The sequence below is a fragment of the Zonotrichia albicollis genome, chromosome 29 (genome assembly GCF_047830755.1).
Source record: "Zonotrichia albicollis isolate bZonAlb1 chromosome 29, bZonAlb1.hap1, whole genome shotgun sequence".
Taxonomy (NCBI): domain Eukaryota; kingdom Metazoa; phylum Chordata; class Aves; order Passeriformes; family Passerellidae; genus Zonotrichia; species Zonotrichia albicollis.
This window is the reverse complement of record NC_133847.1, coordinates 4,196,143-4,210,799: the sequence shown is the minus strand read 5'-3', so window position 1 is coordinate 4,210,799 and position 14,657 is coordinate 4,196,143. Positions and strand designations below refer to the sequence as shown.

The 14,657-nt window shown below is 54.0% G+C and overlaps 1 long non-coding RNA gene across 2 annotated transcripts; it reads right to left on the bottom strand.

The window, feature by feature from the left end:
- Nucleotides 1-10,910: 10,910 nt before the first annotated feature.
- On the bottom strand, nt 10,911-14,146 carry LOC141725441 (uncharacterized). 2 transcript variants are annotated; one of them, XR_012577297.1, is made up of 3 exons: nt 13,628-14,146; nt 11,598-11,720; nt 10,911-11,166 (listed from the first exon to the last, which is right to left on the bottom strand). It is a non-coding gene; the product is annotated as an uncharacterized LOC141725441 (long non-coding RNA). The 2 variants fall into 2 exon arrangements; XR_012577296.1 differs by lacking the exon at nt 13,628-14,146 and adding an exon at nt 11,901-11,974.
- Between the last annotated feature and the right edge of the window lie 511 nt (nt 14,147-14,657).

Below are 14,657 nucleotides of genomic sequence, written 5' to 3'. Positions count from 1 at the left end.
GCACACTTAGGGCCACCTCTGAAAGCCCCAGCACCTGTAGTCAGGTGACAGCTTTAATTTAAAAGACAAGTTTCTTGGCTTGGAAACTGCAAAGAAAATACTGCAGAGGTGACCTGAGAGTGGGCCCAGGGTGGTCAGCCTGGGGGATGAGTCAGGTTTGTGGCTTTTGAGCCTTTTTTGGGCTTGGCCCAGCCCTGTGAGGCTGCAAGGTTGGCTCGGTCTGAGCCCTGCAGCCTCCTGGGCTGCCCTCCCTGCCCACCCCAGCACTGTCCCCACTGCTGATCCCCTGGGAAACTGCTCATGGAGCTTGGGGGGATTTGGTTTGCCCAAATCCTGGAGGCTGCCTGTGCCTTTCCCACAGGAGGGAGATGCCAGGGGCTGGCACCCCTGCCCTGGGCACAGGCAGTGTCCCAGCAGATGTGCCTGCTGACAAAAGCTGAGGCGACAGGAGCAGCCCCACCTGAGTGCAGGTGAGGCTCCAAAACCCTCCATCCTCCCTTGTCTATGAAAGGATCTTCCAAGTGGCAGCAGAGATGTGTCCTGTGGGGCCACCAAGCCCCTGTGCCCAGCAGGATCTGACATCCCAAAGCACTGGCCTGGCTTTCAGCTTCCCTTTGGAGCTCGGTGCTCCCGACCCTCCCCATGCCACCGTGTCACCCTCCAGAGTGCCTGGGGACAATGAGGGCGGGGAGGGCCCAGCCGGGGCATTCCTGCGGGCGGATCAAACACTCTGCGTCGTTGTTCGGTGTGGTGTCACCCTTTGTGTCGGGCTCTGCATGTTTCTGTGCGGGGAGCAGGGCTTGCAGCGCTCCCGTGGACACACACACACACACACACACACACACACACACACACACACACACACACGTGTGTCCCCTCTGTGTTAACAGTCCATGTTCCTTCCTTGTCCTTTTGCAGCAGATGGCAGATCTCAGTGTTGACTATTTATACCCGAGGCTGATCTTTTTTGCAGCGTTTTATTTTGTCTGTAAATACGTTCCAGGTAACAGAGGCAGAGCCGTTGTTTGCATGTCGGGGTGGGGTGGGGGGATCCAGGGTGACCGTGGCTGTTTGCTGAGCTTGTGGCTGAAAACGTGCAGGACATGAGGAGCTGACATGTCCATCCTTCACAGGGAGTTTCCCACATGAGGATTCCCTTCATCCCAGCACCAGGGATGGTTCCGAAGCCCCAAAATACCCTGGGGGCAGGTGAGGGCTCTGGGGACAGGGAGAGGCATCACAAACAGGGTATGGGGTGACCATCATGCCCCTGAGGAGCTCTGGGGCAGGAAGGGGACCCTGCCCAGCTGGCAGCCCCCACACACCTCACGCTGTGCTCCCTGGGGTGACCCAGGAGCTGCTGGGATTGGGGGAAAGGCTGCAGGAAGAGGAAGAGTGGGAGCTGGGATGAAGGCTGTGGTGCTCTGAGAGGTGTGAGGACTGACATCCCCTCAGAAGAACCGTGTGCCTTTGGGTTTGGGGAGGAGGATGCTGAGAGCAGGAGCCCAGGCTGGGCCCAAAGGGAGACCCAAGGGGTTGGGGACCCTCGCCCTGCCCCAGCCCAGCCTGTCCCAGGGCTGCATTTGGGTGTGTGACCATGCATGGAGCCCTGGGATTCACTGCTGTGAGCCCTGCTCTGAGCTGGGCTGGTGGGGTGGCAGCCAGGGCTGTTGCTTGGATGGGTCTCTCTCTGCTGCTGGAGCTATTTTCTATTGTTCCTGCTTTGATATATCTGTGGCTGGATTTAACGATGTATTTTTTTGGAGTGAAAAAAACCCATATATTAATACCTGAATGGAATGTTTGTTTACAGATGATTTCCTCTTTTTAGTGCAATAAAGTAATTTCTAAAACAGACGCAGGTGTGGCTCTGGCTCCTGCTTTCCCCAAACATATTTCCTGGCATTATTCTTCATGGCTCCTTGTGTGCTCCCCTTTCCAAGGAGCCTCCCAGGGGCTCAAGGAGCTTCTGAAGCCCTTCTCCAAGGGGTGAGGTGAGGGTGAATCTCTTGGGGAGATGGGGAAAGGTGCTTCTCCTGCTTGAGGGGGGACTCAGGGCTGTGCTGAGCCACAGCACTGCCAGCTCACAGCCAGGGCTGTGACACTCCGTGGGTGTCCTTCCTCCTCCTCCTGACCCCTGCAGCCCTCCTCAGCGCTGGAGATGAAGAAAATGGTGATGGTTTTGTTCTTGCCACTCCCCCTGCCCGGCTGACAGCATTCAGGTTGCTTTCTTTTCTCCCCCACCTGCCACTTCCAAATCTGTTCCTAGCCAGATGCTGCTCAAGAAAAAGAGGAGTGTTTGCCTGTTACCTAAATACCATTTTTCTAATTTCCACAATTCTGATAATTTGTCATTTTTTGGTAGCTACAGAGGCTGGGTGGGAACAGATCTGTTCTCTCACCTCTGGCCCCCACAGGGTTGCTGAAAGCAGCTTGGTAGGTGCTAATAATTTAAGTCATGCTTTTTCTAGAGGTCCAAAGCTGCAGCAGTCAGTAACAAAAACGAGGCTGATTAAGTTAGACTGAACCAGAGTGGATGGGGTCATCTTGAGCACACGAAAATCCCTGGAAAGTGTCCAACACTTGAAGCAGCCAGAGGGGTGGGGAGAGGGGCATCTTGTGGGGGAAGATTTAACTCTGAATTTGTAATTGAGACACCGTGGGAAGGAAAAGTGCCTGCCTCAGTGGACCTGGGAGGGCTTGGTCATGCTGAGAGCTGGGAGGAAGAGGATGAGGAATCCTGTGAGGAAGAGGGTGACACATCCCCACTGCACAGCGCAGCCCCCGGGGTCGGGGGTGCCCAGGTAAAGAGCAGCCAGGTGAAATCCCTCCCCACTGCACAGCGCAGCCCCCGGGGTCGGGGGTGCCCAGGTAAAGAGCAGCCAGGTGAAATCCCAGCTGTGCACACCAAGTGATGTCTGAGCCCTGGGAGATTTCCCCTGCACAGGGGTCCTGAGGAACGTGTGACCCAATCTGCACGGGGAAACTGAGGCAGAGCTGGATGTGGAGGAGCCCTGATCTCCAGAGAGAGGCACTGAGCCTCACCTGGGTGAGAGGCACACACAGGCCACGGCTATTTTTAGCCCTGTGTTCCCTCAGCGCCGAGGACTCAACTTCTGAGAAAATTGCCTGGAGCTCATTTAGCCGTGGCGTGATGGCTGGCGAGGGAGGGAGGGAGGGCAAATTAGGGGTTCAATTTCATCCAGGGTGTTCTGCAGGGCCGAGGCTGCCAGGAGGGCTCTGCAGCGAGGAGATCGGCGAGATTGTCACTGCTGGGGACACCCTGGCCCTGCTGGGGACAGCCTGGGGCTCCCAATGCCGAGGTGTTCGGGGATCCTTGGCAGTTTTGGCTGAGCCGTTTTGCCTTCTCCTCTCGGGGTTTTTTGGGTGCTGTCGAGGCTGGGGGAGCCTGGCGTGCTCCAGCCCAGCCCTTTCCCTCCCCCAACCTCCGACTCCGGCTGCCGATTTCCCGTTTCGGTCAGAAAAGCATCTTCCCGTTGCTTGGCAACGCTCGGCCGGTGGCGGGGGGGGGGGCTCCAGGCGGGGATGGGGGTGGCCCCGAGGCCGGAGCCAGCTCGGTACCGGTGGTGGCTCCGCCACACGGTTCTGGACACCGGGACCGGGCGGGGAGAAGCGGCGGGAGCGGTCCGGGTGCAGGGAGGGAGCATCGGCCTCCCCCCGGCTGCAGCGCTTTATTGAGAGCATTTGTCTTCCATGGCAGCGTGTCTGCCTGAGAGGGGAGAGCAGAGACTCCCACTGTTATTGGGAGGAAAACAGAACTTAATCGAATCTCGCAGTCTCTTCAGTGGAGAGTGACACATCTGAGTTACCCCTGGCACCAGCAGCCTGTGCTGCTCCTCCAGGGGACACGGAAACCTCCCCAGAGCCCACCGGGGGCTGAGATGCCCTCCAGCTCCTTGTGAGCCCCGAGGCACTTGGCTCTGTGCTGAAATGCAGCTCGGTGGCAGCAGCTGCCCAGCACTGTCAGCCCCAGCAATGCTCCCTCTGCTCTGCTTTTCCGTCTGCACTTTGCTCTCCTGCTTTGAGGCTGGCAATCCAACAAGATCTGGGGAGGAAAAGGCAACCAGAGGATGGGAAATGGCACTTTGGTCTCCCCCTCATAGTTATTCAAGCCTCTGGATCCAGCTTTGAATTGGGCATGGGTAGGGTGGGTGTACAGAACACGAGGAGCTGCAGTGGGAGAGTGCAGGGAGCACGCAGGGATGGATGAGGGTGAGAGCAGCAGGGTGGAGGATCTTTGCCAGAATCCGTGTATTTAGTGCAATACAACAGATCTTCCCTGCCTCTCCTCACCCTCTCTGGTGACCTGCTCCTCACTAGCTGCCTGGTGGACTCTGAAATTCTGCCTTTAAAACATTTACAAAATTCCCAAAGCATCAAGAAAGCCCGGGTAGGAGGGGGGAAAAAACAGCATAAATAATCAGACAGGAGGATTTGTTAAACACCAGCAGCTGCTGGCAAACACTTCAATATCAGTGCAGCCGGGTGCTGATCCAGGTGGCTTTGGGAGCCAGGGGCTGGTGCCAGCCCAGGGGGGCTGTGGGGCACAGAGGGACTGTGGGGCACAGAGGTCTGTGACAGTGTTCACAGCAGTTTTCAGTTTGGGGAAGAGATGAGGATCTGACTCCATGTTTCAGAAGGCTTGATTTATTATTTTATGATATATATGATCTTAAAACTATACTAAAAGAATAGAAGAAAAGGTTTCATCAGAAGGCTAGCTAAGAATAGAAAGGAATGATAACAAAGGAGAGTCCAAGCCAGCTGACTGTGATTGGCCATTAATTAGAAACAACCAACATGAGACCAATCACAGACCCACCTGTTGCATTCCACAGCAGCAGATAATAATTGTATGCATTTCGTTCCTGAGGCCTGTCATCTTCTCAGGAGGAAAAATCCTAAGGAAAGGATTTTCCATAAAGGTTGTCTGTGACAGGGGTCCTGCTGAGGCGGGAGGCACCTGGCTGGACTCAGCAGGGCAGGGTTGGGAGATGCTCAAGGTGCAGAATCTCCTCTCTGTGCTTCCCACCCAGACCTCACCTCTGGGGTGAGGGACATGTCCATCTGCACATCCCCAGAGATTTTGGGGGTGTGTTAACCCTGCTCCCCATGCTGTGGCAGTTCAGAGGGGTGGGCTGTGGTGGGAAGGGGCTCCAGCCTGGCCTGGCACCGCCCCTGCCTGGCAGAAGCACTGTGACCATGCAGTGATAACCGGGCTGGCATTGCCATGGCAATGAGATAACAACGGCGGCTGCCAGGCGGGAGCAGAGAGGGCAGGGATCTCCAGCAACACTCACCCGTGCTTCACACTGGGATCCAGCCCAGGCCTGGCCTCTGTGTCTTGTTTGGGAAAAACAGGAGTCTGCTAAGGAAGGCAGAAGCCTCCCCTGAAATGGAGAATGTAAACCCTCCCCACCCCTCTGAATTGCTGTAAATTTTAAATTAAGGGGCTCTCAGGCAAAAAATATGGGAGCAGGAAATAACAGTTCTTCAATAGGGAAGAAAAAAATTAAAAGGATGAAATAAACAATGCAGTACACTAGAATAACACTGACAGAGTCAGAACACAACCTGACACCCTGTGGGTCACGGTGTTGGTGGCATTTCCATTTTCCCAATAGAAATGTGGCTGCAGCCCTCCTGCAGTGTCAGGGGTGGTTCTGTTGGAGCAGGGATCTGTAGAGAAGGATGTATTCTTCCTCTGAGGATCCAGTGGAAGGAGAGACAGCTGCTGTTCCTCTGGGGAATCCCGTGGAGAAAGCTGTGCTGGTGTCTCAGAAACCTCCAGATTATATCCGCGTAGCAATGCTTGGCTGGTGTTCCAGAATCTCCAGATTATATCCAGGCAGGAATGCTTGGCTCCTCCCTCTGGGCTCACATCTCCCAATGGGGTGCTGTAGTTCTTATCAGCCATGCAGGGACATTCAATAGCTGTTATCAGCAGGTGTCCTCTCCCGAGGGAGGAGTGATTGTGGTCACTCAAAGAGAGAGATAAGGCAAACTGCCCACCTGACAAAAGATAATCTGCCATACAGATGTTAACAGAAAACATCTTGCATTGCAATCTGGGCCACTGTGACATCCCTGTCCCAGCTCTGTATGGCCTGGACAGCACTGATCACATCTTTGCTGAGGTGAAGCCCTTGGCACCCTTCACACCCAGAGGTTGCACTGAGAAATCCATAAAAATACAAATTTAAACTCTCCAAGCTGTCCATTGCCAGGTTATAATTAATCCCTGTTTGCGCTTCCATGTCCAATTTCCCTCGCACGGCTCCTGACCCAGACCAATTGTGGCAGGAGGTTTCTGTAATTGCTAATTGCTAATCTTATCAAGGTGAGAACACTGCAATTAGCCAAAGGTGAGCTGCTGCTGGGCGAGCGTTTGCCTCACCTGTGCCAGGGGAGGATGCACAATGCCTGCAGTGCCTGCCAGGGCTGTTCCTTGCCCATCCTGGGCAGGATGGGATGCTCAAAGTGCCCTCACCTTTCCCAGCCCCACATCACCATGAAAAATCCCTAAACAGCCCCAGAGCCTCTGAGGGGGCTCAGACAAACAAGGCACAAACGCTGGGGAGATCCTGCTCCGCGCCGTTTGGGAACCGAGGCGCTTTTTTGCGGGCAATCTGTTCCCTCCCACTGCCGCTGGCTCCCTGCCCGCCCCACTCCCGGCAGAGGCGGCGGTGGAGAGAGCGGCTCTGGCCACCAGGACAATTCCATGGATGTCCCCAAAGTGTCACAGGGCCAGGCTGGGCTGAAGGGGCACAGCTGGCAGAGCCCGGGAGCAGAGAGCAGCCAGGTGCTCCCCAGGTGTTCCCCTATGTGAAAAATGCCAATCCCTTGTTTTTAAAATAGTAATAAAATAGTAATAATAGTAATAAAATGGTTAGATATAATATATAGAGATATATAAAACATATATATAAAATATATAAAAATATTTATACATTTATATAAATTTATATTTGTATATTATTATATATTATATTATTATATTATTATATTATATATTATATATTATATATTGTGTAATGTATTATATATTATATATAAAATATATAATATATAATTAGAGTAATAATAATTTGGACAATTTGAATTAGGACAATATGAGACAATAAAAACAAAGAGTTACAGACAATCCAGGTACCTTTTTCTGGGCAAAATAAACCCGAAAAAGGACACAGTTAACAGAGGATTAACCTTTAAGAACAACAGCCTGTTGCATATTCATACATCTCATATATGATGCATGTAAAAAATGCCAATCAGTTATTTATAAAATTTTAATAGTTTAATAGTAATGAAATGGTTATTAAAATAGTGATATAATTAGAGTAATAATCATTTTGACAATTTTAATTAGGACAATATGAGACAATAGAAACAAAGAGTTATGGACAGTCCAGGTACCTTTTTCTGGGCAAAATAAGCCCGGAAAAGGACCCACGTTAACAAAGGATTAACCCTTAAAAGCAATAACCTGTTGTGTACTCATAGATCTTGTCCATGATGCATAAATTCCATTCAAACACAGGATTCTGTCTGGTCAGTGTCAGCTTCTTCCTCTGAATCCTGACAGCACCTTCCAGGTGGGAAGAAGTTTGTTCCTTCTGATAATGGGGCAATAAATTCTCTTTCTCTGAAAGATTTAGGTGTCCTGTGGCTGCAAGTCCTTTCTTTAAAAAGATATAACTCAGAAGTACATTTAGCACGCTACTTAAGGGAATTAACACAACATCACTTAGTAACACAACACATACAATATTCATTTGAATATTTGCAAAATAACCCGCATTTTTCACACCCCAGATCAGCCAGGTGATTTTCAGATGGGGCTCCCAGGTTTGTATGGAAAGCATCACGGATTTGGGAGGGGGTTTGGGGTGCCAAAGGGGGCTCAGACAGCCCAGGCGAGCATCGCAGCGCGGGTGGCACCTTCAGGGGGTGGCAGGGGTGGTGGCAGGGTCCCAACCCTCGCCGTGTCCCTGGCGTGGTGTGGCACGGGCGCCTCCCGATCCCTCTCCTCTCTCTCCGCCGCCCCCAGCCGTCTGTCGCTGCTGACACTCGCCGACAGGAATAAACTCCAACACCTACCATATGCTTTGCCACTTCTGCTGCCCGCGCTCACTTGTTACTATCTATTTTTCCAAAGCTGGGGCAGCCTCTGCGTGGGGCGGCGCTGCCAGCAGTGGGGAGATGAGCTGCGATGGGGTGTGCTGGTGTTTATGGCACAGGGGAGGGCAGGGGGTCTGTCTCTGGTGGGCTCAGCCCTGCTCTGGGGGCAACTCCTGCTCCCCAGCACTTCCCTTGTGGGTACCAGCTCTGGTCCTGTCCTGCCCCAGCTGCTGTGGCAGTGGATTTGGTGATGGTGGAATCAGCTGTGGCAGTGGATTTGGGGCTGGGGAACCACTGGGTCCTTCCTCAGCTGTTATGGCAGTGGATTTGGTGATGGTGGAATCAGCTGTGGCAGTGGATTTGGGGCTGGTCGAGCTGTTTTGTCCTGCCCTGGCCCAGTTGCTGTGCCAGTGGATTTGTTGCTGGTGGAGCCAGCTCTGGTCTTGTCCTGCTGTGGCAGTGGATTTGATGCTGATGAAACCAGCTGGTCCTGCCCCAGCTGCTCTGGCAGTAAATTTGGTGCTGGTGGAATCAGCTGTGACAGTGGATTTGGTGCTGGAGGAGCCACCTGGTCCTGGCCCAGCTGCTTTCTCAGTGGATTTGGTGTTGATGGAATCAGCTGGTCCTGCCCTGGGCCAGCTGCTGTGCCAATGGATTTGGTGCTGGTGGAGGCACTTGATCCTTCCCCAGCTGATCTGGCAGTGGATTTGATGCTGGTGGAACGAGCTGGTCCTGCCCCAGCTGCTGTGGTGATGGATTTGGTGCTGGTGGAACCACCTGGTCCTGTCCTTGTTGTGCCAGTGGATTTGTTGATGGTGGAGCTGCTCCTGCCCTGCTCCAACTGCTCTGGCAGTGGATTTGTTGCTGCTGGAGCTGCTCCCTGCCCTGCCCTGCCCTGGGCCCAGCACACTGGTGGTGTGACCCTCCCACAGCCCCCATGCCAGGCTGTGCCCAGGCACTGCCCACTGCCACAGCTCACTGGGCACTGACAATGCTCCTGCTGGGGCACTGCCCCGAGCTCACATCCTGGCCTCCATCCAGCCCACTCACCCTGGCCAGGAGCAGTGCTGTATTGCACTAAATCCTTTATTAATTATTGTTTTGCACTGGGTGATTGGAGATTTGCACTGGGTAGATTTTATATTGCACTGAACAGTTTATGTTACATCTCATGGTTTGTTATTCCCTGGCCAGGAGCAGGACTGGTTTGTTATTCCCTGGCCAAGAGCAGGACTGGTTTGTTATTCCCTGGCCAGGGGCAGGACTGGTTTGTTATTCCCTGGCCAGGGGCAGGACAGCAATGGCCTGGCTGTCCCCTGAGCTGGCACAGGGACAAGAACCAGCAGGATGGTTCTGGGTTCTGGGTTCTGGGTGTGGGATCTGCACCCTCAGGGCTGTCCCCAGTGAAAACCACAGGGAAGGGCACAGTGAGCATCACTCAGTGCAGGGATGGGCACAGCCTCCCCTGGCACGATGGAGATTCAATCTCAGCGTCTCCTCCCCACCGTGAGCTGCTCCGTGTGTTTACCACTCTCACAGCCAGGAAAATTCATCTCCTTTGGGGAGCGAATGCATCTCGGCTCATCCTCCAGGTGCCAGAGCTGCTGATGACGCTGTAAACGATGAAGATCTTCACAGTTGAGCCTGTCCTGCCCCCTGGCACTGTCACAGCTCCCCGGGACAGGCGGGATGTGCATGAGCCCCAGGGCATCCCGAGCTTTAATTGCACCACGCCGCTTTGATTCCTGGCTTTAATTGCAGCCTAGCGAGGCCCGGGCAGCAGGAGAGGAAAACATCAAGCTTCAAGGGAAAGAGATCGGGAGAGGAAAAGAACATTTACTGGTGACTAATAGGTCTGTGGCTCGGTTGTGAGTGTTTGCCTGCCACAGCGCGGGACGGTGCCAGGAGCAGAGGGGAATTCTTCCTTCTTGGCAAGCCCAGCTGAGCAGTGCAGGGCGAGCAAAGAGGATTTTTCTGGGCCCATGCCGTTTCTGGGATATTTTTAACGCCCGTTGCACAAAAGCTGAAACGTATCCTGAGCTAAACAGAGAAGATTTTGGCTGTTTTCAAGGCAGGGTTTGGGCTAAACAATCCTGTGGTGGCAGATGGGGACGTTCACACACTGCGCTGGTCACAGCAGAGGAGATTGAGGCTGGTGAGAGAAAAGGAGGAGAGTTCATGGTGCTGGCACCCAGAGCAGCCACCACCCTCTAGGTGCCACCAGCCTCCCAAAGTGCCACCACCCTCCAAATGCCACCACCCTCCCCAAGTGTCACCACCCTCCCTGAGTGCCACTACCCTCACTGAGTGCCACCACCCTCGAAGTGCCACCACCCTCCAAGTGTCACCACCCTCCTCAAGTGCCACCACTCTCACCAAGTGCCACCACCCTCCTTGAATGCCACCACCGTCCCCATGCCACCACCTTCACCGAGTGTCATCACCCTCATCAAGTGCCACCACCTTCCCTGAGTGCCACTACCCTTACCAAATGCCACCACCCTCCAAGTGCCACCACCCTCTCCAAGTGCCACCACCCTCCCTGAGTGCCACTACCCTCATTGAGTGCCACCACCCTCCCCGAGTGCCACCAACCTCTCTGAGTGTCACCACCCTCCAAGTGCCACCACCTTTCACAAGTGCCACCACCCTGAGTGTCACCATCCTCACCAAGTGCCACCACCCTTACCAAATGTCACTACCCTCCCTGAGTGCCACCACCCTCCAAGTGCCACCACCACCACCCTCACCAAATGCCACCACCCTCCTCGAATGCCACCACCCTCCCTGAGTGTAAGTACCAGCACCCTCCAAGTGCCACCACCTTCCCTGAGTGCCACCACTTTCTGTGGGGATGGCACAGGACAGACAGATCCTGGTGCTGGCATCCCTGAGCTCGAGCCCATTTCCCTGGCAGGGCTCTGGGGACTCTGCCTGGCACTCCCTGGGTTTTCCTTGCACACCATCCCGGTGTCCCCAAGAGCTGCTCGGGGGTGGCTGAGGTCCCTTCGTGGCTTTGCTGTGCTGGGGAAGGTGAAACAGGAAAGTCTTATAAATATGATTGCCTGGCAGAAGATTTTGAGAATATGGAAACTGTGAGTGAGATTGAAATGAAAGCAAGGTCTGAGATACTCTAATTACTGAACAACTGGAAAACAATGGTGTGGTAATCTTTTTTTGATGGAACAACACCCTCTGCTTGCAGACGGGCCCAAGGGTCAGAGCAGACCCTACAGCTTGGCAGAAGAGGCCCAAAAAGGAGTTTTTAGGGTTTAAAATGTAACACACCATGGTAATGTAATGATTCTTATAAGCTGTATGGAAATGCTATAGGAGTTGTATTTGTACTAGTGAAAATTATTGTTCCTACAGTGAGGGATGGCAGGGCCAATCCCACAGAATGGGACGTGAGGATGAGGATGTCAGCACAGCTCTGTGGTGTTCCCCATGCCCACCTTGGCCCCGCAGATATTTGTGTGGCTCCAGCACGGCTGCCTGGGCTGTTCCCCCACAGCAGACAGAGCTGGGATCTCGTTAGTGAGCTCCTGGACTTTGAGCATGTTGGAAAACAGCGCTGGCTAATAAGAGAAAAAGAATGACAGCAAATAAGCCCAGCCACGGGAACATGCCCTTTTCATCCAGCATTTTTTATTCCCCCACGTTCTCCCCCCTTCCCTTCTTCGCCAGTGGATTGAAGCCACTGTAATAAAATTATTAAATATAAAAAATAATAAAAAAAAATAGGATGTAGCCCCCACCTCGATGCGGCAACCATGGAAACTGGATCAAGGGGACACCTGTACATTTCCATTCCGGGCTCCTGCTTGCTGAATATACAGAGGAGCACTAATTAAAACCCCAGTGAGGATGGCAGGTGGAGGGAAGGAGGCAGCCCTGGCAGGGGGGCTGTGTGCTGCAGGGATGGGCCCTGCCAGGTGTCCAGCCAGCCTCAAACACCACCTGATGTTTCCAGCTCCTTCCAGCTCTGGGATGTGGAGCAGGTGCTGGCTGCACCCCAAAATCTGTGCTAAAAAATTCTCCCCAGCCCTGATGCACCCCTGAGTACTGAGAGGCCTTGGGGACCCCATTTCGGCCGTGGGGATGATGCTCAGCAGGGCAAGGCAGAGCTGATCCTGTGTGATTTTATAATTTTTAACCATTTCAGCAGGAGGAAGCTGCCCTGATGTGGCACGTGAGCAGCCAGAAGGAAAAAGGGCTGTGTTGAACCTGCGGGTTTATTTTTACCGACAGCAAATGGCAGCGCCTGGAACATTCCCCTCTTTGGAGAGTTAATTTTTACTGAGGCTCAGTTTTAGTCATTGTTGTCTAAATCTGACTCCTCCACACTTATCCCACGGAAAGGCTCCCGCAGCTCAGCCCACAGGGCTTCAGTGCCCCCAGGGCTGGTGCCCGATGCCAGCTCCTGCCAGCCCACGGGAGGGAGTGATGGATGGGGAAAGATTTTCCTTCCAGCAGAGCAGCATCCCCTTCCTGCTGGGGTTGAGCAGAGCCCTGAAACACTCTGATTGCCATGGGAAGGTCTCAAATCACCCCCCAAATGCCCTTCCCCCCCTCTGATTGCCATGGGAAGGTCTCAAATCACCCCCCAAATGTCCTTCCCCCTATGATTGCCATGGGAAGGTCTCAAATCACTCCCCAAATGTCCTTCCCCCTCTGATTGCCCAGGAGGGTCTCAAATCACCCCCCAAATGTCCTTCCCCTCTCTGATTGCCCAGGGACCATCTCAAATCCCTCCCACAATGTTCTTCCCCCTCTGATTGCCCAGGGAAGGTCTCAAATCAGTCCCCAAATGTCCTTCCCCCTATGATTACCCATGGGCCATCTCAAATCACACCCCAAATGTTCTTCCCCCCCTCTGATTGCCCAGGGACCATTTCAAATCAGTCCCCAAATGTTCTTCCCCCTCTGATTGTCCAGGCAAGGTCTCAAATCCCTCCCCAAATGTCCTTCCCCCCTCTGATTGCACAGGGAAGGTCTCAAATCACCCCTCAAATGTCCTTCCCCCCTCTGATTGCCCATGGACCATCTCAACTCATTCCCCAAGTGTCCTTCCCCCCTCAGATTGTCCAGAAGGGTCTCAAATCCCTCCCCAAGTGTCCTTTCCCCCATGATTGCCCTGGGAGGGTCTCAAATCACTCCCCAAATGTCCTTCCCCCACCTGATTGCCCAGGGAAGGTCTCAAATCAGTCCCCAAATGTCCTTCCCCCCTCTGATTGCCCAGGAAGGTCTCAAATCACTCCCCAAACGTCCTTCCCTTCTTTGATTGCCCAGGAAGGTCTCAAATCCCTCCCCAGGTGTCCTTTCCCCCATGATTGCACAGGAGGGTCTAAAATCATTCCCCAAATGTCCTTCCCCCCTCTGATTGTCCAGGGAAGATCTCAAATCACTCCCTGAGTGTCTTTCCCAGCTGGAGCCCGCAGCAGGGCTGGTTCCTGCTGTGTGCCCATTACTGGCAGGGGCTCACCATGGCTGGGAATGGACCAAGGGCTCTCTGGTCACTCCGCCGGGCTATTTTTTCAGCAGGCTGCTCATTTTCTCTGCCTGGGCTGTGGAGATGACAGAGTGCTGAACAGGTGAGGATTCTCCTCCTCCTCGGTGCCTCTCTCCTCTCAGGACATCCCGGTCTGGCACGGAACAGCCAGGGCACGGTGTCTGAGCTGCTCTGGCTCCTCAACCACCGAGGCACGGTGCCAACCAGAGCAGCAGCTCTCCCCAAACCACCGTCCCGTGGGGCTCCGAGGAAGGGGCTCCGCTCGGGCACAGAGCTCCGGCGCGCAGCTCAACTTTGGGGAGAAGCAAATCCCCGGTTTCCATGGGAACCGCCGGAGGAAAGTTTCTGGGGCTGCGGTTGGGATTGTGCCAGCCCGGCGAGGCAGCGGGACCCCAGAGCAGCCATCCCTCCCCTCTGGTGGCATCGCAGCTGCCCGTGCCCCCAGAGGTGCCCCCTGAGATGAGGGGGGCACCACTCCTTGCCTCCCCCTCGGAGCTGTGTCAGATGTGAGCTGACATTTAGCTCTCGGCTCAGATAACTCTAATCTGCTTTTCTCCTCCTCACGCTCTCCCTGGAGGCAAAAAACCACTGCTGGGAGAGCAGGGGGGGACTCTGGAACCTCGGCACAAAGACATCGTGCTGGGGGTCTGGATGGTCCTGAGGTGTCCCAGCATCACCACGGCCTCCTCAGCCATGCCCTCCCATCAGGACACGAATTCCAGGGGTTGCAGATCCTTGGGGATGTCACAAAAGCTGCAAGGACAGAGGCACAGCAGCACCCTGGGCATGGCAAAAAGCTCCTAAATCCTGGTGCCTGTGTCCTTTGCAAGGGCTGCAGCTCCTTGGGGATGTCCTAAAGGTGCAAGGACAAAGGTAGAGCAGCACTCTGGGCACACAAAAAGTCCCCAAACCCTGGTGGGTGTGTCCCCTGCCAGGGCCTGAAGCTCTTTGGGGACATCTCAAGGAATGCCCAAAAGCTGCAGCTCCTTGGGGACATCCCAAA